We start from the raw sequence: 25,338 nt of genomic DNA, 5'->3' as shown, positions 1-25,338 counted from the left end.
TACACAACATACATGCTCACACATAAATGCACATGCATTCATACTTACACTTACCACACATACCCACCACACTTCACAAGCTTAATCTCATACACACACACACACACACACACACACACACACACACACTTCCACATGTTTAAAAAAGAATATCAGCAGACCTTTAACTGGATTATAGTTCCAGAAATAGAGAAATTTGGATAAGTCCTGGTTAAACTCTACTAGAGAATTCTTATTAATTTTCTTAGGCATGATGATGGCATCATGATTAAGTAAGAGAATGTCTTTGTTCTTAGGAGATACAGGCTGAAGTATTTAGTGACAAAAATGTCTGAAATTTGCCTTCAAATGGAGAGAGAGAATATAGCAACTTGGTAACAATCATTGATTTCTGTGCAGGACAGACAGATATTCACTGTAGTACTCTTTAATATTTTGTATATTTGAAATTTTTCCTAATTAAAAATTAAAGAAATAAAGATTAGGAAAAAATTCCAAATTGCATCCAGTTGGCAGTTTCTTTAAAATCTGCACTTTCTACCCCATTCTGCCATCCGTGTATGTAGGCTGGTGGGTAAGGACTTCACACTGTGATAACCCCGACACAGATCTGGCTTTGCAAGCAGGCATTAGGAGTTTTGTAGTTCCTGGGAAGGGAGAGGATCTGAACAGCTAGGAAAGAAGAACAGGGGAAGACTTTCCTGGGGCTGGTGAAAATGTGTAACTCTCTTACCTTAATCTTGGTTAACAAGTCTTCATTCTTTTCCAGTAAATATTTCATGTAGGTGTCATAGCCTCAATCACTCAAACTACTGAGCATCACCAATTCATATTAGTAGATTAGACCTGTAGAGTATGAATTCAACTTTATAGGTTTTAAGAAAATGCCCCAAATAAAATAGTATAATATCAAGTCTTTGCTTTCAACCCACACACCCTTCCCCCTGGAGAACCACTGGTCTAAAGCCCCACGTGGTCAGAGCAGAGACCAGACAAGGGCAATAAACCATGGCGCTGGTCTTAGGCCACTGCTTCAGCCTTTGCCTCAATTGCCTACTTGGCTAACTGATGATTATCAACAGTGAAATACCATATTGTGCTGGCTTTCTTTTTATCTTTGGGCCCAAGGTTAATTGTGTGTGTGTATGGTGCGGGGGAGGCGGGGAGTTGTTTCAAATGCCGTTTGGTAATTGAGAGATGTACATGATGTCTGCAGCCCTTAATTAAATGAACCAAATGTTAGGACTGGGGACAAACGTTCATAACAGCCTCACAGTCACAGAGAGCCGAGTGTCTCTAGCCAGTTCATGAATTTATAGAAGGCCTCTTTTAGGCAGGAAATATGATTGTGCAAAACCAGGAAACAGGAAAAGACAGCAACACCTGGGACCAAGAACTCAGAGAGATGTGCGACCTGCAAGGCTAACAGCCCCAGAGGGCCACAGGCTCTCTGAGCAGATCACTGTCCTGGACATGGGCACAGAGCTCTGTGGGGCCCAGCCTCTCCTCCTTCAACCCATCCTGCCAGTGGGGAGACCCTCCAAAAATACTCACCACATCACTCCCTTTAGTTCACCCATTCTATAGACATTGATCAGACATCAGCTATTATATGCCCAAGGGGCTTTGGGGCTGCAAAGACGAAAGACAGTGGTTTCCCCTTCTGGGGCCCTAGTGGAGGAGGGGAGATGAGGCATGGCAGATATGGCATAAATGTATGCTGTACTGTAATCATCGGAGCACATCTCTAAGGCATCGTAATGCACGCACCCATACAAAGTACTAGAACAGAGGCCGCACATGTGCCAGGAAAGAATAAGCTTCACTCTGCCTCAGTTTCCACATGTGCAAAATGGAGATTAAAAAAAAAAAAACCCTGCCTCAGAGGGCTGTAGGGAGGACTAAATGAATTAATACATGCAACGTGCTTTGAATAGTGCCTGGCACATAGAAAGCACTGTAGAAATGTTTGCTACCATCATCATCTCTTCCAGCTAAGACAAGGAGTAGCATGGGGTTTGTGGGTAAGTGTGGAATAAGAAGCTGGTGCCTGAAAGAGTGTTTAGACTCCTTAGCCCAGCCTCCAAGGTCCCAATCTCACATTGACCCTCCTCTGTCCAGAGCCCTACAGCTCAGGAAGGTGTGTTCCTCCTTGGGTTAGGATACTGTGCTGCTGCCTGACCTCTCCAGCTCCCCCGCCCCCACCCCAATATGGTTATTTAGGGTCCTAGCTGTTGCTTTCTTTGAACAAACTTAGGAAGACTACTCAGTGAATAAACATTCTCCACGAGTCTTTGTGAATAGGAGGCCCGATTCTGATGGATTTATTCTAACTGTGGTCATTGGGCTTCGTGAAGTCAGAGGCCTGGGCTGTGCGTGGTCCTTCCTCCCTCCCTCTTTAACATGGTGCCATAGCTCTTGAGCACACGAGAAACCCTGAGCGATATGGAGGGAACCCTCCGGCAGCAGCACAGTCAGGTCCTGTTTCAAAGTGACTCGTGATTATATTTAGAGGACAAGATGTTGCAATGGGCCCAGATGTGCTCCCTGTACAGCATGTTAGACATGAGCCTGTCTCGTAGGAGTTAAATGTAGTCAAATATATGTCCATGTGTCCACCACTGCACGAGAGCAGCTGGAACATGTCCGTCACCTGCATAGGATTGTGTGCCAACTGCTTTTGGTCATCTTAATCTGGATGGTGCCCAGAGCCGGGCTCAGGACGCAGACCTCAGTAGAGTTTGCATGCAGGCAGGCAGGCTTGCTTAGGTCCCAGGCAGCCCAAACCACCTCCATCCCCTTGCTCCTCAACCTGAGACCCTGGAGAACAAGAGAGTAAGCTCTTTCTCCTTCTCCACATCCGGAAGTTAGAGGGAAAACAACAAACTTTCAATGCCTTCCATCAGGGCCAGCCCTGGGCAAAACCACAACAAATCCACAAACCTGGACTTCACTTCTTTCCCACGTCCCTTCCCAGGGTCATCCTTCTCCCCTCCTCATCCCCTTCCCCCATCACGGGCCCCAGTGCCAGCCCCTGAGACCTCGCTCTACACTGGCAGATACCAAGCGCAGTGGTCTGCCCCCCACGTGCTGAAAGCACACAGCAGGCCTTGATGAGCCCTTGGATGAAGAGCAGGCTCACAACTTGAGGGGTTCAAGCTTTCCTGACACCTTTCATGGCCCCCTCGCTAGGGGTCCACAGACATTCCCACACGATCCGCAGCATTGGCTGTGCGGGCTGGTTTTTCTTTTCCTGACAGTGCAATATTGCATATAATAACAATTACCAATGACCTCCACTGGGTTGTCCGATCTCATTATTGCCGATGCATTTGGTACCTGCCACTGCCAATTTGCCTCAGCTGAGGTTTTATTCAGTGGGATATGATAGAGCTGTACAGCAATCTTTTTCCATTTAAATAGTTTAATTGAGGAAAGCTATCAGATGTTTCCAAATTTAATGTATACAACAATTTGCTTTTTTCCTATCTCTTTTCAGAGTTGAGTTGGAAGAAAATGACATCTGATTCTTATAGAAGGAAAGCAATTACATTTTGGCGTCTGCCTTCCCCGGCTTGCATATGTTTTTAAACATAAAAAGAAATTCTTAATATGTAATTGTCAGGTAATAAAAAGGGAAAAATATTTTACTTTGCGTTTATGAAGTAATTTTTCAAAAGCATAAGGGAATTACGTGTTAATGTTTTATGTTTATGACTACACTCTAATACTGCACTATTTCTTCAAGTTTGGGGCTCTTTCCTCCCTCCCCCTTTCCGAAGATGAGAGCTGAGATGATCAGGCCTAGCTCAAGCCCCAACTCCCTGCCAGAAACATCCTTGTGTTCCCAGACTTTCCTTCTCTGAGCTCCCTCCTCGGAAGTCCCACTGGCTGCACCATAATCTGACTCCTGTTTTCTATGTTGTATTATCACAAAGTGACACCAAATAGTCCCCCTATCTAGATGGCCAGCTGCCTGAGAGTAGAGAGAATTCCCTTTTGCATTCTGTGTCCTCCATGCATGATGTTCAGCAAAAGGCTCAGCTCCAAATAGCCGGTGCTCAACAAACACTTGTTGAATAAATTTTTTCCACCGAATAGCCAAATAACTAGTCATCAAATAATGAGAGAGATGTTATTCTAGCACACCATGCATGGTACAGGGATTCATTGAATGGCCTGGGCAGATGGATGGACAGACCGCTGGATGGATAATAGACTCCACACAACTCATCTGAGAGTTCTCTGACATTTTGCCCAATGAAATTAGACCTAACAGTTCCTGAAGCTCTTTTTTAGAGGTCTATTTGCACCAGACAGACTCAGAATTTTCCAGAAAGTACCCAATGGCTACTGACAGAGTCGTAGAGGACCAGAAAAGTCTGGGTCTTACTACCTCCATTTTTCACAGGAGAAATTGGTGGCTTTATAGTTTTTAATGAGATTTTATGATTACAAACTTCAACTCAGCACTGCCCAGGAATTCTATTTCTCTTTAAGTACCCTTACCCACTCTTGTAGATGACTCTCCTCTCTCCTCAAATATCCTGTATCACTTCTCAGTTGATGACCTCACCTCATACTTCAATGAGAAAAGAGAAACAGGTGATGGGAACTCCCTCATCTTCCTCCTGCAAACCCTCAGTCTGACCTGCATTGTGCCATCTCTCTCTCATCCATTGCATCTTATTGAATACCTACCCTTTCCCATTAAAGCTGACCCCCTACTTGTGTGCTGGATAGCTGTAATCATCATGTGTATGTTACATCCCGACTGGGGATGGGCATTTTTTGTTTTGGACTATTACAGGTTTCTGCTATAAACATTCTTGTACATGACTTTTATTGCACTTGGGCCCACATTTCTGTTAAGTGAATATCTAGGAATAGAATTGCTCCAACATCATGTATATATGTATATGCAACTTAATCAGATAGATTTGCAAAGTGATTTTATCAATTCATATACTAACCAACCGTGTTTTCACACTCCCTTTGTTCCACCCCCTGCCAACATTTTCATTTTAGCCATTCAACATGTATGTTTATCTCATGATGAAGTTTCTTGGTGATTGAAAAGATTGAATACCTCTTCATATATTTATTGACCATTTCTATATCCTCTTGTCTGATACTCGTTCAAGTCTCTTGCCATTTTTCAATTGGGTTGTTGGTCTTCTCTGAATGATTTGTAGGAGTTCTTTGTGCATTTGGTTTTTAGTTCTTTGCTATTTTTTATACATTACAAATCTCTTCTCCCACTTTGAGGCTTGCTTGTTCTCTTAATGCTTTCTTTTGATAAAGTGAAGTTCTTAATTTTAATGTAATACCATGGAACAACTTTGGTTTTGATTAGTGGGATTTATGTCAGATTTAAGAAATCTTTCCCTATCCCAAGGTCAAGAAAAAAGTCTCCTATTTTCTTCTAGAAACTTCATTGATTCACCTTCCATATTGACAGCCATGATCCACTGGGAGTTCACTGTTGTGTATAGTTTGAGGTAGGAGTCGAGCTTCATTTTTTCTTCACTTAGATATCCAATAGACTTACTATCATTTATTAAAAACTTTTTCCCCAGCGCTCTGCAGTTAGCCTTTGTCATAAATAAAGTTTTCATTTGTGTGTGTTCCTGTTGCTGGACACTCTATTCAACTCCATTGGGCTATTCATCTTTCTTTGCATGGGCACTATACTGGCTTAGTTTCTACTGAAGTCTCGATATTTGATAGTGCAAAACACCCCTTTCCCCCTCATCTTTAGTTTTTTAGTTGAGGTCTGTTGGTTGCTTTTGCCTTTTACATTTTTATATAAATTTTAGTATCACCTTGTCAATTTACACACAACATAAAAATGCATGTATGCATGTGGACATACAAACACACACACACAAATCTGCTGGGATTTTTACTGGGATTATATTGAATGTATAGATTAATTTGGGGAGAATTGGCATTTCTATTATATCCAATCCATGAATGCATCATTAATATTTTAATGAATATTCTTTCATAATTCTCTCTTCATATACATGTTTTTATATACACAAGCACATGTTACATAAATTGGATCACATAATTCATTTTTATTTTTATCAGGGTCAACATTCTTTTATATCTTTTTTCTCTGATCTCTCTGATTTTCTGAACACGTACACCAAATCTCCTCCTCACCCCCATTCCTCTTCCATGTTTACTGCTATCAACCTGTTTTCAATATTTACATAATACTCTTTATGCTCATACCATCATTTACATACATAAATATAGGTATGTACTTTACAATGGTCATAATTACAAAAATGGATTCTATTATATACCATTTTCTGTTTGCTTTTTTCACTTAAAGTATATTATGATAATAATCCTGCCCTAACTGGTTTGGCTCAGTGGCTAGAGCATCAGCCTGCAAACTGAAGGGTCCCAGGTTCGGTTCTGATCAAGGGCATGTACCTTCATTGCGGGCACATCCCCAGTAGGGGGTGTGCAGGAGGCAGCTGATCGATGTTTCTCTCTCATCGATGTTTCTAACTCTCTATCCTTCTCCCTTCCTCTCTGTAAAAAATCAATAAAATACATTTTTTTAAAAATCCCTCCAAGTCTACAATAAATGATATCCAATACAATCTTTTTAAAAGACCTATGCAATATTTCATGGAATAAATGTCCCACAATTCAATCAATTACTCCTCTTTTATAGACTTTAATTTTTTAAATATATTTTTATTGATTTCAGAGAGGAAGGGAAAGGGAAACATCAATGATGAGAAAGAAGCATTGATTGGTTGCCTCCTGCATGCCCCCTACTAGGGATCGAGCCTGCAACACAGGCATGTGCCTTTGACTGGAATTGAACCTGGGACCCTTCAGTCTGCAGGCCGACGCTCTATCCACTGAGCCAAACTAGCTAGGCCTGGACATTAATTTTGTTTTCAAATCTGTGTAGTTGTAAACAATGCTAATGTAAACTTCTTTGACCTTGAACAAGTATCTCTTCTTACTGGAATTTTGTTTGTAAAGGACAGATTCCCAGAGTGGTTTGCTAGATTGAAGGGTATGTATATCTTACATTGAAAAAAGCATTACCCAATTGTTTCTAAACTCATATAATGACTCAGGTTTCCTCTAATCATTCTAGTACATAAGAGGATCCTTCCCTCCAACATGTCTACCCATGGTAGGAGTTTCCTCCCTTTTGAATTTTTATTAATCTTGTAGTAGACATGAATCTTATTGTTACTTTCTTTTGTATTTGTCTGATTACTAGAGAAGTTAAAGATTTTTTCACATGTTTATTGACATTTGAATTTGATCTTTTCTGAACTGTTTCTTCATATCCTTTGTCCATTTTCCTATTTGTTCTTATTCATTTGTTAGAAAATTTTGGTGTAATTTAGATATTAACATTTTATCAGTCATCTGCATTAAAATGTTTCTCAATCTATTATTTTGCTTTGTTTATGGCATCTTTCACCATACTAAGGTGACATTAATTTTTATATAACCAAATATGCCTCTATCTTTCTAAAAAATAGTTCCTAAATTTCCTCACTTGGTTAACAATTTTTTTTCTGCCCCACGCTACTCTCTCCTTCAACCATGGTCCTTGGGATGGATATATAGATATATACGTATCCCCTGAATTTTCTTACAATAAGTTTATGCTTTTATTATTACTTTAAGCCTTTAATCCAGGTGGGATTTTTTTTAGTATTTTGTGAGGCAGGGAATTCCACTATATTTTCCTTCTAGGCAGATTATCAGCAACTTTTATTAAATAGGTTACCTTTTTTTTTCCCACTGGGATCTATTTCTGGGTTTTCCATTCTATCCCTATGTCAATCACGTTTCTTATGTATAATGTTTTTATATCTGGTAAGGAATCAAGTTTTCTTTCCCCAACTGTTCTTTAATTTTTTTCTTGGCCTTTCTCAGAAATTTATTTTTATATTAAGTTTTAGATAATTTAATGTGAGAAAAATCAATTTAAACTCTAATTAGAATTCCATTTCATTTATGCAGTAATCTTGAGGAGAATTGAAATTGTTATGCTACCAAGTCTTCCAGTCCAGATGATGGTATGTTTCCCATTTGTATAAATATTGTTTTATTTCTCTCAAAAGTATACCAATGTCTTCCTATAGGCTTAATTCTATAATTGAATTTCTTCTGTGTTGCCTTTAACATCTAGGAGTCAGGCTCAGCCAAGTATCATAGACGGAAGTTGCCAACTAAGACAGCAGACGTTAATTAAACCACCAACCTGTAAAATAAAAACAAGCCCCCTGGCAAATTTTTAAGGACAGTATACTATACTGACTTTGAAGTCAAATAGATCTGGTTCAAATTTTGAAGTCAAATGCTTGCTAAATGAGCCCCGGTTACCTCATATGTAAAGTTGCCATCATAATACCGACCTCGCTGGATTGAAGTAAGAAATAAGACCTGATTTGCAGTTCCTATGACAGTGTTGGCATGTAGTAAGTAGGTGGCCAATGAGTGCTTAGGAAAGGTGTTTTGTTTTTTCTTTAATTGCTTGATATTATAAAAGAGAAAAAATATCTATGCATTGCATATAATTCACCTGGAAAAATACAGGTGGTCTTTGGTCTCCCAACTGGGGCTCACAGTTATACCCCCTTCCTATCCCATGCCCCTCCCCACAACCACCATCTTCTCTCCCCCCTCCCAGGCTCTCTCCCTCTACGTTTGGAATCTGTGCCTCTTGGGGACTTTAATCAACAATGTTTCTCTCAACAGCAGTATCCTGGGCTTGGTACTCTACCGATATTATTTGTGCAACATTTTTGCTATTTTGGACATCTCACTATTGTCCCCCCACTTTTTTTTCTTTTGAGGAAGAAACTAAGACCCAGGAAGTTAACAGCAGTGGTTTTCAATTCTAAAATACCTGAAACCCTTTTTAAAAAATCAACACAACTTTTTAGTATAATTATAAAGAGGGGAAAAAATAAAAGTAATTTATAATCAAATAACATGCATTTCTGTATGTAAATTCAGGCAAATTCAGAGTAGTGGACAGTGAGTCTTGTACCTACTCATCTATACTAATAAAATGGTAATATGCTAATTAGACCAGGAGACCTTCCAGACATCCTTCCGGACAAAGTCATGGTGGTGGGGCTGAGGCAGAGGAAGTTAAGGGCGATCAAGCCAGGAGGGGAGGGCAGTTGGGAGTTGGGGGCAAGCAGGCTGGAAAGGAGGGGCAGTTGGAGTTGAGAAGGCTGGCAAGGGGGGCAGTTGAGGGTGAGCAGGCTGGCAGTGGGGGGAAGTTGGGGGCAAGCAGACCAGTGGGGGGGGCAGTTGGGGGAGAGCAGGCTGGCAGGCAGAGTTGTTAGGGGTGATCAGGCAGGCAGGCAGGTGAGCAGTTAGGAGCCAGCAGTCCCAGATTGCAAAAGGGATGTCTGACTGCTGGCTTAGGCCCGATCCCACAGGGGCATCAGGTCTAAACCAGCAGTCAGACATGTCCCGAGGGGTCCCAGATTGGAGATGGTGCAGGCCGGGCTGAGGGACCTTCCCTCCGTGCACGAATTTCATGCACCGGGCCTCAGCGGTAGCACCACTGAGGCAGAAGCCTGGCTCTGGGGCTGGCAATTGCAGCAGCGGTGGTGGCAGGAGCCTCTCCCACCTCCCCTGCAGGCGGGCAGTAAGGAGTGAGGGGTCCCGGACTGCAAGAGGATGCAGGCGGGGCTGAGGGACCCCCGCCCCCCAGTGCACAAATCCGTGCACTGGGCCTCTAGTATACATACGCACAGATACATAGATGAGATGGCTATTCTGATGCAGATGTGTTATATCACCATTGTTCCAGTATTGTAATGTGCCTACGTGGTAAACAGCTCTTAACGAGATGAACTGGAAAAAGCGTTCCCTTTCCCTTGATTTACGTGGTAGTCGTTTTCTTGCAAACACCAGAGTTCTTTATAACAGCGCCACAATACTTCGATTTATGTGTGAAACAGAGTCCAGGCTCAGATCATTATAAGCAAGTTTTCATCTCTATGGACGGGTGGGTCGTGCTAAGCAAATGTGGGCTTTGCCCACACGTGTCAGGGTGCCCAATACCCCAGGCTTATCCCCCCCAAGTGTGCAGGCACCCCAATTGTAGGGCTATTCTGGAACCCCCCACAAAAAGCCCTCTAGAGGGCAGTCCCAGCCCCACTGAGAACCTCATGCCAGCTCGGGACCCAGCGGTGCGCCCTTCTGGACCAGGGCACCGGGCGGGGAAGATGGATGCGGTGGGCGCGCGGCTCGGCTGCCCAGGCAGGATTTCCCGGGACCTCCGCGGCCCCTTTGTTGGCCCGGAGAGCAGCTAGCTCCCGGCTTACGGAGGAGGTCAGGGGAAAGGGATTTCAATTAGAGGGGGATCACTGAGGTCTCAAGCCAACACAGACAAGTTGTGTAACACCTGCGCGCAGCGACCGGAGTCATTTATCCCTTTGCTGCCCCCACCGCCATCTCCCCTCCCTTTCTGGCTTTTGAACGGAAAGAAAAGCAGAAAGAGTGGCCTGCTGCTGAGTCTCTCTTCTCTGCAGGGAGAGTGGGGAGGCACTAATGCAAGGGCGGCAGCAGGACCTGCGGGAGGAGGTGGCCAGAGGTCTGCCCCTGGCCCCCAGGCCCGGAGGAAACGTGTGGTCTCCCAGGGTGCCAGGGTTGGAAGCAGAAAGGAAAAACAGGGAGAGGCAGGATGCATGCCTGGTCGCCTCCCCGTCACCCCCTTTCTTTCTATGGGAATCCTCCCGCACTCAGGGCCTGTCTCCAGGCCACCTCCTCCTTGAAGTCGCCCGTACCTTGACTTTTGGGCGTTCAGGGCCCATATTGTTCAATCCAGAACATGGCACCCTATCCTCCGATGCTTCTTTTTAAATATATATATAAAAAAAATATATATATTAATTTCAGAGAGGAAGGGAGAGGGAGAGAGAGATAGAAACATCAATGATGACAGAGAATCATTGAACAGCTGCCTTCGGCACGCCCCCTACTGGAGATCGAGCCCACAACCCGGTCATGTGCCCTTGACTGGAATCAACCCAGGACTCCTCAGTCCTCAGGCCGACGCCCTATCCACTGAGCCAAACCAGCTAGGGCCCGATGCGTCTTGAGGTTAATCTTTCTCCAGCCGCTGTTTCGGCCCTCTGCTGCCTAACTGGCTGTATGCTATCCGCCTGCTTTCTAGGTTCATTTCTTTTCCAAGGTGCCAAAAAGAGGCACAGGCAAACTTGGGTGTGAGCAGCAGCCGGGTGCAGAGGGCAGGAGGGCCGAGGAAGCAGGCGGCTGGGGAGCATGTGGAAGGACTCAGGAGGCCGGTGCCGGAGAGCATAGGGATGAGGGAGGGGGGCCAGGGGAGCTGTGGGTAAACCCTGGAAGGCTGTGCCTGGTGCTGGGACAGCAGCACTTCCAGGAGGGACTGGCGCGCAGGCTGGTGACCCTCATCCAGCAGGGTGACTGGCACGTGAAGGCAATAAAAATGGCAGCTATAGCATTCATGTTTCTATCGGCACAGTGTTCAGCCCATCTGGTCCAAAATGGGCTGATGGATGGCAATTAGGAGGCTTTGCATTGTGAAAGTCTTTGATTCTAAAATGCCCTTCACCCCAGACAGAAGAGGTTTGGAGGGGCACAAGAACCCCGACCCCCTGGGAAGGAAGAAAAGGCTCAACTTGGAAAATAACTAAGTTTTATTTTTTTAAAGGAGGATTCACAGATGTGTGAAACACAGTCCCTTGCCCTCTTGTGGATAAAACGCTACAAAATCCAAATAGTGTATGCATGTCCGTGTGCGTGTGCGTGTGTGTGTGTGTGTGTGTGTGTGTGTGTGTGTGTGTGTGTGTTGGCATCCCAGATGTCCTGGTCCAGAGGCCCGGGCTCTAGGCTGGCCCTGCTGCTAAAGTATATGACCTCAGCAAAGCCACTTAACCTCTGCCAAATGGAGCCTCACTATCTTTCCAACTCACCTCACCGGGGCATTGTGCGGATCAACAGAGATAATGGATGTGGAAATGCTTGGAAGGAAGGGAACGTGCTGCAGATGCCAGGCAGAGTGAGTCCGGGCCGGGCTTCCCTCTGACCGGACGGGAGGCGGGCCCACTTAAACAACCCTCACACCACGGCCATGTCCTCTCCTGCTCGTCACATTTCCACCCAGCTGTTTTAATTGTTTTACAGTTATGTGTGCAGCGCAGAGAACTGTGGGGACTGGAGAGCTAAACTCTGCCTGGGTATTTTCTTCTTTCACTCAGAATAAGCAGTAGACCATGGGGTGTGGTCTATCCTTGTCCCTTCAGGAAACAGCCTTTAGGTTTGAGGTCATGGGGGGTGGAGGGGGCGTCTTCAGCATCTCTTTGCCTCCGATGCACCCTTACATGCCACTCCTCTGCATGCCCTTCTCCTCAAAGCCACCAGGCAATACCCTTCCTCAATCTGGGCTTTCCGGCCTCTGCACCCCTGAAACAACCATGGCTGTCCAACCGCTGGCTGCCCAGCTCTGGAACTACCTCTCCCCTTCCCTCCTCTGCCCACTGCCCCCACTTAAAAAATACCCAGGTCCCATTTTATGGAAACTATCTTCTTTAAGGGGAAATGGCAATTATTTATACTTGGACAGAGTGAAGGTAACAGTTTAATGTTACCCCTTCTGTGATTGTGAAACAGCTAATACAGAATAAGGGATTTCAGTAGTGGAATTCGGATATGATTATAGGTAAATCAGAGAATAGCACCCACAAGTCACCAAACTCAGGAGAACATAAAGCTGGCCCCAAACTATTACCTGCCTATCCTGTGCCCATAAGAACTGAGCTATGGCTGGTTCTAGTGAGGCTCCAGCCATACTCCTAGCTTCACTCTCAGTGAATGATACATTTGTATATTGCGTGTGCGTTGGATACATGGGTAGGCAATAAAGATGGCACTGATGATCCTTAATATATATATAGATAAAGGTATAATAGATACCAATATATTCCAAGGCCCAGAGTCATAAAGTAAGTTGGTTTGTGATATGCACATGTTTATAATAATGAAAGTCCAACTCACAGTTTCTATCCATAGTTCAAAAAGACACGTTTCCTATTCAAAAATCATCCTTTCATTTATCCTCCTTCTCCAAAGCAAACAATCAAAATTTCTTCTTCCAACAAGTATTAATAAGTGAAAGTGTGTTTATATTTTAGATACTAGCATGAGCTCAGCAAAACCACGATGGGTTTGCACCTCTGATTAAGGGTAGAATATTTTTAAGTAATATGCTTTTTAGACAGAGGTATATATAGAAACTCAAATATAGTCCATTTCATGCTCATCCAATTTTTAAAAAATTAAGTCTGGTGAATACTAACTGTAATGAGTAGTATAAATTAGTATAACCACAAGTCTAAAACTATGCATTCCCTAGAACCCAGGAATTCTACCTACACTGTCATACATGTGTGTGAGGAGTGTCAGAGCGTGGTCACTGTGGCAGTATTATTGCAGGAGATAACTGAATATTCATGTGATAGAATGTTGGGCTGCAGGTAAAAAGAACGCTGTTTTAAGATATATCCAATGACCACACATCCTGTAAGGATTAATCAAATACTATGTTGCCCATAAACTCTGTCCTCCTAACCCACCCACAGAAATTTCTCTTCTGAACTTCCATGGCACTGTCTGTAGCATGCCTGTGAGTCCCAGATGATAGTGGGTTTGGCACCTGATCATACTTGTCACATGACACGTTCTGTTGTTGGTGCCTACGAGTCTTGTCTCCTGGAGGTGCAAACATCAGAAGGGCAGGGCCCCTGAGGGCTCCTCTGAGCAGGCAGGGCTCTGAGGACACTCCCTCTCGGGGCCTTGTCAAGCAGAAGGACACCTTTTAATGTAAAAATATTTCAAGAACTCCACTTGAGAGTAGAGCGTTCATCAGCTGAGAAAATTCAGGCTGATCAAATCTCCTAAGAATGTGATAGGGCTGAAATGCATTGGTTTATCAATCACAGCTACTCATAAGCATGTGAAAATGCTACCCTAGTGTGCAGGGGCATTTTTCCTTTCAGCTCCTCATAACGCTGGGTGACCAAATGCAACCCCAACCTGTTTGCAGCCAGTGCTCACACCCCTAACCTCAACACTCCATGGCTTCCAGGTGAGCACCACAGCTCCACCTAGTGCTCCGCCCTCCCCCGGGACCCCCACCTCATCCCCTTCGTATCTGCTGTGGTCCAGCCTCATAGACCTTTCCCAGTTACCTGTCCACAGTCCATACTGACTTAGCACCAGCTTCTACTCTGACCTGCTTCTCTGCAAATGTGGATCACCATTCTCCCTTCCCCCAGGCCCCATCTTCTCCACTTAAACCAGCTCAGAGGCCCCTTCCCCCCAAACCTTCCCTGTTGCCTTTCACTTGGAACTAACATCTCCCTTCCATGGCCCATTACCTGAACCCTGCTTTGGCACCCAAACTTTCTCTCTCATCCTATAGTTTGGGGGCGTCACCTTACATTTCTTTGAGGATGTGAACTCCTTAAAGACATGTGGTTGGGAGGTAGTTGTTGGATAACCAGATAGCCTCCAGTTGCCTATAGTCCATGCCCAGTGAGACTCGTGTAAAATCACACTCCAGGAATGATGGAGAGGCACATTCCAGTGACCCCTTCAGGGCAGAAATGGGCCCTGAGTTCAATGCCAGGCTGCACAGCCCTGTTTGTCACATCAAGAGAATCTGAACCTATGCCTTCCACCCCTGACGGCTGGGCCCACAGTGTTAGAGGCCTGTAGACTAATCTTACAGCTGTCTCTGATTTTACATCTGTGCCCCTGTCTCCCACCCCCTCGGGGGCTAGGAGCTATTCTTTCCTGCTGAACCCATAACTGTGCCTCCAAACCTTCAGACTGCTAGGGTCCTTGGACAGAGTTTGGCTCACTCTTCCATTCTCCCATAGTCTTGACCCAGAGCTGGGCCAGGAGTCCAGAGGCCTGGGCTCTCTCCTCCTTGGTCGTGCCATCTGTAAAATGGGCTTGCTCAAGCCCCTTCAGCTTTCAAGTTCCCTAGATCCCTTTTCATTCTGGATGGCAATTAAAGAAAAGGGGGGGGGGGTACTAATGGTGACTCTGATCTGCAATTCCAAAATGATTTTAGTGCTCTGACTGTGGATTATAAGCAAAATTTTTAATTGGCTGCTGTATGATTTTTTCTATTTAAAGGGCGACAGAATGGCTTGCAGTGGTGCCACCTCCAGATCTCTAATTCTGACTTACTCAGAAGCACCTGGGCCTCCCCATCTAACTTCCACCCACCCACCTTGCTGTTGAAGAGGCATCTGACCATGGAAGGTGCATTTTATTTTTATTGATTGATTGATTGATTGATTGATTAAGGTATTACATATGTGTCCTCATCCCCGACCAGGGAGCAGCAGCTCTCCTTGTCCCGACATCACAAACAAGCTCCTTCCCCAGGTGGCAGAGGACTGGCTAGTCTGGGCTCCGCTGCCCGAGGACATTCACCGCCAGGAGTGCCTGGCCCTGGCCGAGGCTGGGCTGCAGCCCAGGGTGGGCGGCTTGGAGGGGGTCTCAGCTCTGCAAAGCTGTCCAGAACATTAAGCCTTTGCAGTCCCACCCCCCACGAGATTGCTGATCAAAAAAGGGAGGCAAACAAAGGCGGGTGAATGGGAATCAAATTGAGTTGGGGCAGCAGACAGATGGGGCCTGCCAGGCGCCCACAACCCATCCTATTCATTAAAAACACACAGAGAGAGATAATCCGCCTCCTCCCTGAGGCTTTGCCAGAGGTGGGAGGTACCGGATGGGGGTGGGGGGCAGGGCCTAGGGGCCCAGATGTTTCCAAACCAGAGGATCCCAGCCGGCCAGCTTGGTAACCCTTGGCCTCCAGGTTAATTGTCTCGCCTGTGCTTGGGACTTCTGTATTGTACACCAGGTTTTTCTAAAGCGGGCATCCCTGTACAGAAAGGCTGAGATGCTGGGAAGGGAGGGGTGGAGGTAGCAATGCTGGAAAGTTGCCCAGTTACTAGGTGATCTGTGCAGGTGCAGGGAGCAGAGAGGAAGGCATGGGGAGTTGGGTCTGTCCTCAGAATGCCTGGAATTATTCCTACTGAAGCCCCCTTCTTGGGGAAGTGCATGGTCAGTATTAAGTTAAAAAGGAGCTGGCCTAATAGGAATTACCCCAGATTCTCCTCCCTGCCCCCTGCTTCTGGGAAAGAGCCACATCTAACTATTGACACGTGTGTGTGTGTGCCCACTTACATGCAAAATAAGATGTTGAGAGCTTTCTAGTTACAGAGAACATTCCTCCATCCTCTCATTTAATCAGAGCAACAAACATGGAAGATGCATAGGGCTTGGTGAGCAGTTCCAGGTTATGTAATTTAAGTGACTTCTTAAAGTCACATGGTTACTAGATTACAGACTCCTGGCAAAGCACTATCTAACATATATACAAATGCACTCATGCATGTACCATACATATGAGCACATGTGCCAAAGCTTACTCATGCCTCTGTATGCCTACTGATGGGCACTGGGTTATATATGCATCCTTGTGGGTGCATGCAGAGAGAATCCTTTCCATTTGTGAAGCATCTTGCTGCTAATACCCCCTCTACTACATCTCTTTTTGTATCAACTCTCCCAGATGCCCAGCAGTCCCAGGCGGTCACTGACCTTTGCTTTGGGCCTATGTTCCATCCTTCAAGGGGCCAAACCAAATGAACCCAGAGATACTATATTAATCCCCATAATATTTCTCAGAATCAGATTACAAATTTGTTCTTTGAAAGTTGTCGGCCAAGCAGAAGAAGTCTACCCTGTTAATGGGGAGGAGGGATCAAGAGAGCAGCCTGAGAAATCAGGTGTCAAGCTGACCTTTTGGAAATAGCCAAGTACTCATTCTTACTATTGATTCCTTTCAGGGAAGACAGTAGACACTTTATCTCCCAGCTGTTGAGCTAAGGGCAGGGCCAGCAACATGTGGAAGCAAAGACAACAGTCTTCTATGCCACTAGAATACACAGGCAAAGGGCCCTACTGACCTATATCTCTTAAATATTTGCCACAGGTCTTGCAATTCCACCATTAGAGATGGATTTTTTTAGGGTAAGCGTTGCCCTCCACAATCTTCAGAAATAAAAATTCTTGCTTCAATATGCCCAGGATATACATTGGGTCTGTTGTAGAGTAGTTCTCAACCCTACTTGTTAAATGTTTGAAATAGAGATTTCCAAACTCTACTCCCAGAGATCATTATTCATTCATTTATTCAATAAATATTCATTGAGCACCTACCTTCCATGTGTCAGATGCTAATCTTGACACTAGGGATATGACAATGAATTAAATGGCCAACATTCCTGCCTGCTGGGAGTTTATATTCTAATAATGAGGGTGTAGGCAATAAGTGAACAGATAAACACAAGAATGTCGGATAATGGCAAGTACTATGCAGAGACTTAGAATGATGCCAAGGTAATTTCACTTCGATGGGCAAAGAACATGACACTAAAGCAAAAGTCTACTAAATGCCAAAGTCTAGGGGAAGAGCGTTACAAGCAAGGTAATGGGCGAGAACCTGGAGTGATTTCTCCAGCTGGGAATATAGCTTCAGTTGCCGTTGACCTGGAATGGGTTTTTTAAGCCACTGGATTGGATGAGACACTTAGAAAGTGTAGCTAGAGAACAAGGACTGAGTCCTGAGACACCCAACCTTTAAAGTTAAAGAAAAGAGGGTGACAAATTAGCATTGAAAAGAATGTCCAGGTAAGACAGCAGAAAAACCTGTGATATTCGAGAAGCCACGGGAAGGATTTTTCAAGAAGGATGTGATTAACTATACCACATGCCATGAGGAGTCAGGAAAGATAAGAACAGAGAAATGACTTTGGATTTGGCTCCGTGAAAGTAATTGGTGACTCTGATAAGAATAATCTCAGTGGCATGGTGGGGATGGGGCAGAAGAGAATACGAGAGGAGGAGATGGAGACAGCAACTTGAACGAGTCCTACAAAAAGTTTTCATGTGAAGGAGAGGAAGGCAGGTAGTAGCTATAATGAAGTGGGGTCAGTAGAGACTTTGGGATCCTTTATTTTAAGATAAGAAGCAAAGGCAACCCCTAGAGTTGGAAACCCATGTAACTCTAGAGCTGTGAAGTATTGTCTGTGCTGAACACTCATTTCAAAAGTGAGAGCTTGAGGTCCAGAGATGTGAAGTCACTGCTTGCTGGCACCGACTGGTCTGCAGCAGGACGGGGCTGTAGGATTCCTGATCGTGGAATGGACCTTGTAGGGGGTAGACAGGCTCACGAGGATCTCAGATTAGCTACCAGGGAAGCCTGCTCCTCCTGAGTTAGTGGCCCACTCCTGCTTTCCTGTTCCTGGTAAGCCTGGCCCGTTCTCAAGGGTCTTTGGTGAGTTCCCCAACAGGGCATGAGCGGACAACCCTAGTTTAATCACTTTGGTTCACACACTTGCAACTTTTGGGGGCCCTCCAGGGGGCTAAACTCAATGACTGACAACCTAGATCAGATAAAATGACTCCAGGGGAAAAGAGATAGGTGGGCTCGCATTCTTCTCCTTCTTAAGTGACCTGCATGTGCAGACATGCCTTGTAGAGTTCTACTGGCCTGAAACCATGTATGACCACATGGCAAGAGCCCTGGATGGGATTGAAGGGATCTGAGTTCTGGTCCTGGCTTTGTTGGCACTTCACTGTGTGGCCTAAGGTTAGTCACTTTCTCTTTCTGAGCCTCAGTTTCCCCATTTGTATAAATAGAGGAGACCAAAACAATTGCTTTCCCTGGTCCCTTCCAGATGGGTAGGAGGACACTTGCCATGTGGTCATACATGGTTCAGGGCCAGTGGGACCCACAAGCCATGTCTGTATATACATTCCCTCCTGCAAGTTCTACAGGAAGGAATACCCTCCTCACAGTCCCCAAACCCAGCTAACACGCACCATGTCTCTCAATGGGCCAGCTCCTCCATGATGCCACCCCATCCCATTGCACCCTCGGGAGATTGTCCAGGATATGGATGTCCTAATGCTCTCCTCTGGGAGCCTTCTTTCCAGGCTTCTTCCTCTTTCTAATCAGAGCCCCACCTTGCCAGGGTTCGCTTCCTACTTCAGGTGCTCCCAGGGAACCAGCGAGACCCTGGCCTTCTCTCCAGGCCTCTTGACACTGTGAGCCAATGGTTTGGAGAACAAGACTCAGGTTGATAGTCATTTAATATCTCAAAAGTATGATCTGAGCCCAATGGGCAGGCTCTTCTACTCTGTCAGAACCAGCAACGGTTGTTATTTTACTTGTTCTTGCTTCAGCTTTTTTTACAGGGAGGGCAAAGGTCTTTTCCATTTCTCCTCCTAAAGCAAACCAAATCATATAATCAATTTGACTGGTGCAAGGCTGATCCAGAGCATTAAAGCGGGTATTTGTGGCTGATATGACGGGGGAATAAAGTGCTTGTGAAAACCAACTGATTAGTCCAGCGGTTGGGAATGAATCCACGTCCGTGTTCATCGATCTTTCCTAATCTTTGTCAATGCCTCTGTGCTCCACTCCCACGCCACTGCTGGCAGCAAAGGGCCCTGGGAATGGCAACAGGGTGAGCACAGGGGCGTCTCTGAGGTTGCTTCCCATTTAAAGAAACAGACCCAGTCAAACCATGGGTGCAGTAATCAAACCACCTTGGAGGAGAGATTCAGGGGCTAGGAGGGGACACCCTGCTCCCCCAAACACTTGCCAATCTGTTCCCTGATAAAGTCTACAAACCCAGAACTCTCATCTAATACGGGCCTTGGGCAACATAATGCTTTGGGCCAGAGTGCTTTGCAAGAGTCTGTAAAATTATTTTGCAACCTGAAAAAAAAAATTGGCTCTAAAATAAGAAAACTTCAAAATTAATTAAACTTTAATCAAATGTTCTGCAAAGTATATCGTTTTGTCAACTATTCAACCACAACTCAACTCAGATAGTTAAAAATAAATGAGATTTCTTGTATTCATGTATAAATGAGTGCATCTGTAATGTTCAATATGATGCGGGATGGAGTCATCTCAAGCAAGAAGACATAAGAACGGCCCTGTGCTACAGAGGAAAGCAACCCCTGCAGTGTCACCTCACCGCCAGGACCCTCAGGTTGCTGGAGACAGGCCACGGGGCAGATCAAGGAGCCTCATGCAGCCCCCTGAGGACTGGCTGCAGGAGAACGCACCAAAAATAAATTGCACCTACTTATGACTGCCATTTAATAGACATATCCAACAGTCCATGTCACTGTATTGACACTTTGGGAAATAGCACTTTCACTTATAAGCTTTGTGATCAAGGAGAGAAAAAATGTGTATCTAAATATCTATCATAATAAAAGCATAATATGCTAATTAGACCGGACGACCTTCTGGATGAAGCCAGGGCTGCAAGGGCCAAGCCCCTTGCACGAATTTCATGCATTTGGGCCTCTAGTTTGTAATAAGGACACAGTCAGTAGTATGTGCCTGTGAGTGGTACAAACACATAAGGCAGTTTGCTGTAGGCCACGGGGATTGGGAAATTAGGAGGAGAGCTAAAGCTAGTTTAAACCCACCAAACTAGGGTAGGCGACCAGCAGTGGCCTAGATGATGCCCACCTCATGACCTCCTTGTTGGTCCCAGGGCATCTGATGGCTAGAAAACTCTGGAGTTGATACTATTTTGATCCTTCAGTCCCGCAGGCGATCTGGGCCTGACATACACTTTCCCCCCTGTTCTCCTTTAGCTCCTTTCCCAAGACTTTCATTTTCTCTTTGTTTTTATTGAGATAATAATTCACACATCACAAAATTCACCCCTTTGGAGTATAGAAATCCTTGTTTTGTTAGCAAATTCACAACGCTGTGTTACCTTCACCACTATCTCATTCCAGAACATTTTCATCACTCATTTATTGGTTCTCATCATTTTTTTGGTCTATTCCTTAGGATTGTCTATATATAAGATTGTGTCACCTGCAAATAGAGATAGTTGTAATTCTTCCTTCCCAATCTGATGACTTGTGTTTCTTTTTCTTGCCTAATTGCCCTGGCTAGACCCTCCAGCCTAATGTTAACTTGAAATGAAAAGAGTGGATATTTGCATCTTGTTCCTGATCTTAGGGTGAAAGCTTTGTCTTTTACATTAAGTGTGATGTTCACTGTGGGTTTTTTGTAGATGTCTTTTGTCAGGTTGAGGAAGTTCCATTCTATTTCTAGTTTGTTAAGGTGTGGTTTTTTTGTTTCTTTTCATGAAAGGGTATTGGATTTTGTTGAGCGGATTTTTTATACACTTGTTTAATGAGATGATCATGTGTTTTTGTTCTCTATTTTATTAAAATTGTATATATGTTACCTAGAGACTTACATATGTTGAACCAACCTGGTATTCCTGTGATACATTCTACTTCTAAGTCTTTATTTTCTAAGTTAAACACATATAGTTCCTTTGCCACTTGTATCTGGTTTAAGACCTGGAGTCAGGTCAGGTGAAAAGCAGCACTCTGAAAAATTCCAGAGAGAGCTAGAGAGGTGGGAGTGCAGCCTCCTGGATAGGGGAATTTCACAATTTGCAAAAGATTTTCACATTGTTTGCTTCTGCTCAGTGGCTATTTGAAGTAGAAATATTATACTTATTTAGACAAATGTGCCCCTGCTCATGGATTATCTCTGTCTAGTGACAACAGTAACCAATGTAGTCATATACTTTCTTTTTCAAAGTTGTGTTAGAAATTTTGAGAAATGGAGAAAAGAGAAGAATCACCTTATTGTACCAGAACTATGGATAGCTTTTTTGGAGGTGGAGGCCAGGTTAGTTGAGGTGTAATTTACATACAGGAAAAAAAAATGACCTTTGAGAATTCATTCTATCTATTTTGACGAAAGCATACAGCCATGTAATTAACACCATAATCAAGATAGAGAATAGACCCACCAAAAAAGTTCCCTTGTGTCCCTTTGTAATCAATCCCCTCCCTCCACATGAAACTGCTGGCAACCATTGATCTATTTTATGTCCCTGTAATTTTTTATTTTCCAAAATGTCATAATTAAAATCATACAGTATAATATCTAGCCTTTCATGTCTGGTTTCTTCCACTTAGTATAATGCTTTTTGGATTTATCTATATTGCATCTATCAGCAGTTCATTTCTTTTTATTGCTGAGTAGTATTCCACTGTATGGATATACCACCATTTGTTTATTCGTGTACCAGTGATGAATACTTGAGTTGCTTTCATTTTTGGCAGTTATGAATAAAGCTGCTATATGCATTCACATACAGGCTTTGGGGTGGGTTCATTTTGTTGGATAAATACTCATGAATGGGATTTCTAGGTCATATGGAGGCTATATGTTTAACCTGATAAGAAACTACCCAACTGTTTTCCAGGGTGGGTCTACATTTCATAGTTCCACCATCCCACTAGCAGCGTGTGTGATCCAGCTGCCTCCCAAACTTGCTGTTACTTGGTGTCATCAGTTGTTTTGTTTTGTTTTGTCTTATTCATTATAATCGGTCTACAGTGATTTTTATCTTTTTTATATGTGCATGGAAATTATCGTTTACTGGAAATTATAGTTTATATCCAACTTTGTATACTACTTTTTCATCTAATGGTAAAGAAAGCCTTGGTCCACGTGGCTACCATTTGAAGACTGACTAATATTCTGTCAAGTGGCTCTGACACAAGCACCTCTTGGTGTGAGTTGTTTTCAGTCTTTCTTGTTATAAGCCGCACTGCAATAAAGGCCTTTACACATTAGCTTTTTCATCTTTTGGAATACTTCCTCAGATTAGAGTTCCACAAGTGGGATTCCTGTGTCGAAGGGTACACATATTTTTATAACTTTGGATTGCTTTCTGAAAGGGTTTTATCTATTTACAACACTACCAGGAATGTACAAGAGAAAACACTTTCAGGGCACTATTGTCAATGCTAGGTATGTTCATTTAAGAAAAACACTTATTTATGAATGAATGATTCTTTTTTAAAATTTACATTTATTTTGCCCCTAGTGAAGCTGAACATTTTCTTAATATTCTTGTTTACTAGTTGTATTTTCTACTCTATAAATTATGCTTCTCTTCTTAGCTTATTATTGGGACGTGGTATTTTATTATCAGTTAATATGACCAATTTAAATAATAAAGATATTAACCTTTGTCAGAGTAGCTATAAATATTTTCCCAATCGTTTGTTTGCCTCTTTTTTTTTCAACATACGGGAATGTTTTGTTTTTGTATATAGTCAAATCTGCCACTCTTTTCCTCTGAGAGTGTCTATATTGCTTCTAAGCTTAGAAAAATCATTTTCATACCTCTCTCCTGAGGCTTGATAAATGGTCAATTTAATTTTCATCTAGATTTTTTCAAGGTTTAAGAATATTTATCTCTGTAGGATACAGAGTTTATATTGATATCGAATGGGACATATGCACCTACAAAAGATATTTTCTAACATGCCTTAATGTAAGTAAACTATTCTATGAAATCACTAAAGGATTGAACCTAAACTCATCTAAATGTGATGACACACTGCTTTTGAGTCCCACTTCGCCCATCCCAGGTATCAGGCGTGCATTTTAAGAGGACTCAACAAACAAGCCCTGAATGCCCGCCAAACGTTGACTCAGTGGAGGGGTGTGCAGGTCCCTTGGCAGGCTGATGGTGGTTATACACCAGGGGGCTAAACAGGTCCCCATTCAGTATTGGGGCCATGGGTCCCATGCTACTTCCCGTCTCCCCAAGTCTCTGCCCCATTTGTCCACATTTCTGGAACCTCTGCCCCCTAGCTTGGACGATCTTGGGCCTGCATCTGCTTCTTCTTGGGGAACAGGAGATGCTCCCATCTGCACCCGCCAGAACTCACACTGGGAACCCTGGTGTCCAGGATTTCCAGCCTGTTCCTCCAACCCCCAGAGCGGCAGGGAAGCCTCCCCGGCCTATTTGGCCCCATGATAAGACTTTACCCAATTCACTTTTCTGATGATATCAGGAGCAGATAACTCTCCTCCCTCATTAATCCAACAGAGGTAACCCTTCTCCTAATACTATGCAATTTCATATTTAATTATGTCCTTCCTCTAGATATTGGTGAGTGGAATGACCTCTCTAAGTAGAAAAAAAAGCCCATTTCTCAGACAGAGGCCTCCTGAATGAAGGGGCCCTAGCCATTGCCCTGTTTTGAACAGGTAGGAGAAATAGTTCCATTTCTCACAGTTATGCTGGGCCTGAGCCATGCAGCAGAAAATCCACTCGGGAGCCCGGAGAGCGTGGGAGCTGAGAGAAAGCAGCTCACTGAGCCGAAGCCCCTCTCACTCAGGCTCAGATCAATATTAACAGGCGCAGGGCCTCTGGTCCATGGGCAGATGCCCACATCTCCTGCGGGAGGGTGAGGCGTGGGCCGTGGTGGCAGGGGTGGGGTGGCCAGACCCCTCCATCTGCGCGAGCCAGACCCCCTCAGGGTCCATTAGAACACCCGGCGTTTAGTCAAAAAGTCTCTCCAAAAGAAAGAGCGTTAAGGCAGAGAGCTTGAAGTGGATCCCGAGTAATTAAGTGTATAAATTAATTCTTCCCCTAAGAAATGTTCTTCTCCTATTATTAGATTTGGTTCTCAGAGGAGCTACATCCAAGTAGTGGGTTTCCAGTTGTGTGTGTGTGCGTGCGTGTGTGCACGTGTGTGTGTGTGTGTGTGTGTGTGTGTGTGTGTGCGCGCGCTTGCATGCACGCTAATACACATTCTGGGTTTTGCTGCCTGAAGCCTACAATTAAAATAAGTGACACGAATGTGTCTTTAAAAGAGAGATCTGTAGAAAACTAACGGATTGTCTGTCAGGGGAAGAAAGAAAAATGAAATATAGCTGCCTCAGTCCACTGAATGGATGAATAAGAAAGTACTTGTCCATCCAAGTACCCAAAGGGATAAAACCCGATGATAGCCTTCTCAACTGCTTAGCGTGTAATGCATGTGCTGTGGTGATGCCAGTAATGTGTTTTTTACTTCTTCCTATCTGGGAGGGATGAATCAAATATGAGGAGAATTGGGACATGATTTTCAACCCATTGCTTTTGATTAAGTGCCCAAACAGGCAGGTCCTGGGACTTGCAGGAATATTAATGGGGCATAAAGTGTTATAAAAGGGACGGGGCCCTACTCTTGTCCAAATGGCATTATCCTGGAATCAGAGACCCTGGTGTGATATGTCCACGGTTAACCTTTTTTCTCTGACAGGAAATTTTCTCCATCCACTCACACCATCAATTATGCTGCATTTGGCCAGAGTGGTGAGTGATGACTTTATTGCAAACGAAAGAG

The 25,338-nt window shown here is 44.2% G+C and overlaps 1 long non-coding RNA gene across 4 annotated transcripts in view; it reads left to right on the top strand.

Annotated features, from left to right (window-relative positions):
* Positions 1-25,338, top strand: part of LOC114234022 (uncharacterized) — a 35,155-nt gene that overhangs the window by 5,703 nt on the left and 4,114 nt on the right. For all 4 annotated transcript variants that reach the window (XR_008557725.1, XR_003620223.2, XR_008557724.1 and 1 more), the window contains exons 2-4: positions 3,500-3,625; positions 8,020-8,075; positions 15,205-15,333. This is a non-coding gene — a long non-coding RNA (uncharacterized LOC114234022). The remainder of the gene's footprint in view (positions 1-3,499; positions 3,626-8,019; positions 8,076-15,204; positions 15,334-25,338) is intronic.

Source organism: Eptesicus fuscus, chromosome 12 (assembly GCF_027574615.1).
Source record: "Eptesicus fuscus isolate TK198812 chromosome 12, DD_ASM_mEF_20220401, whole genome shotgun sequence".
Classification (NCBI taxonomy): domain Eukaryota; kingdom Metazoa; phylum Chordata; class Mammalia; order Chiroptera; family Vespertilionidae; genus Eptesicus; species Eptesicus fuscus.
Note: the sequence above shows the minus strand (reverse complement) of the source record. Positions and strands in the feature narration are given on the sequence as shown.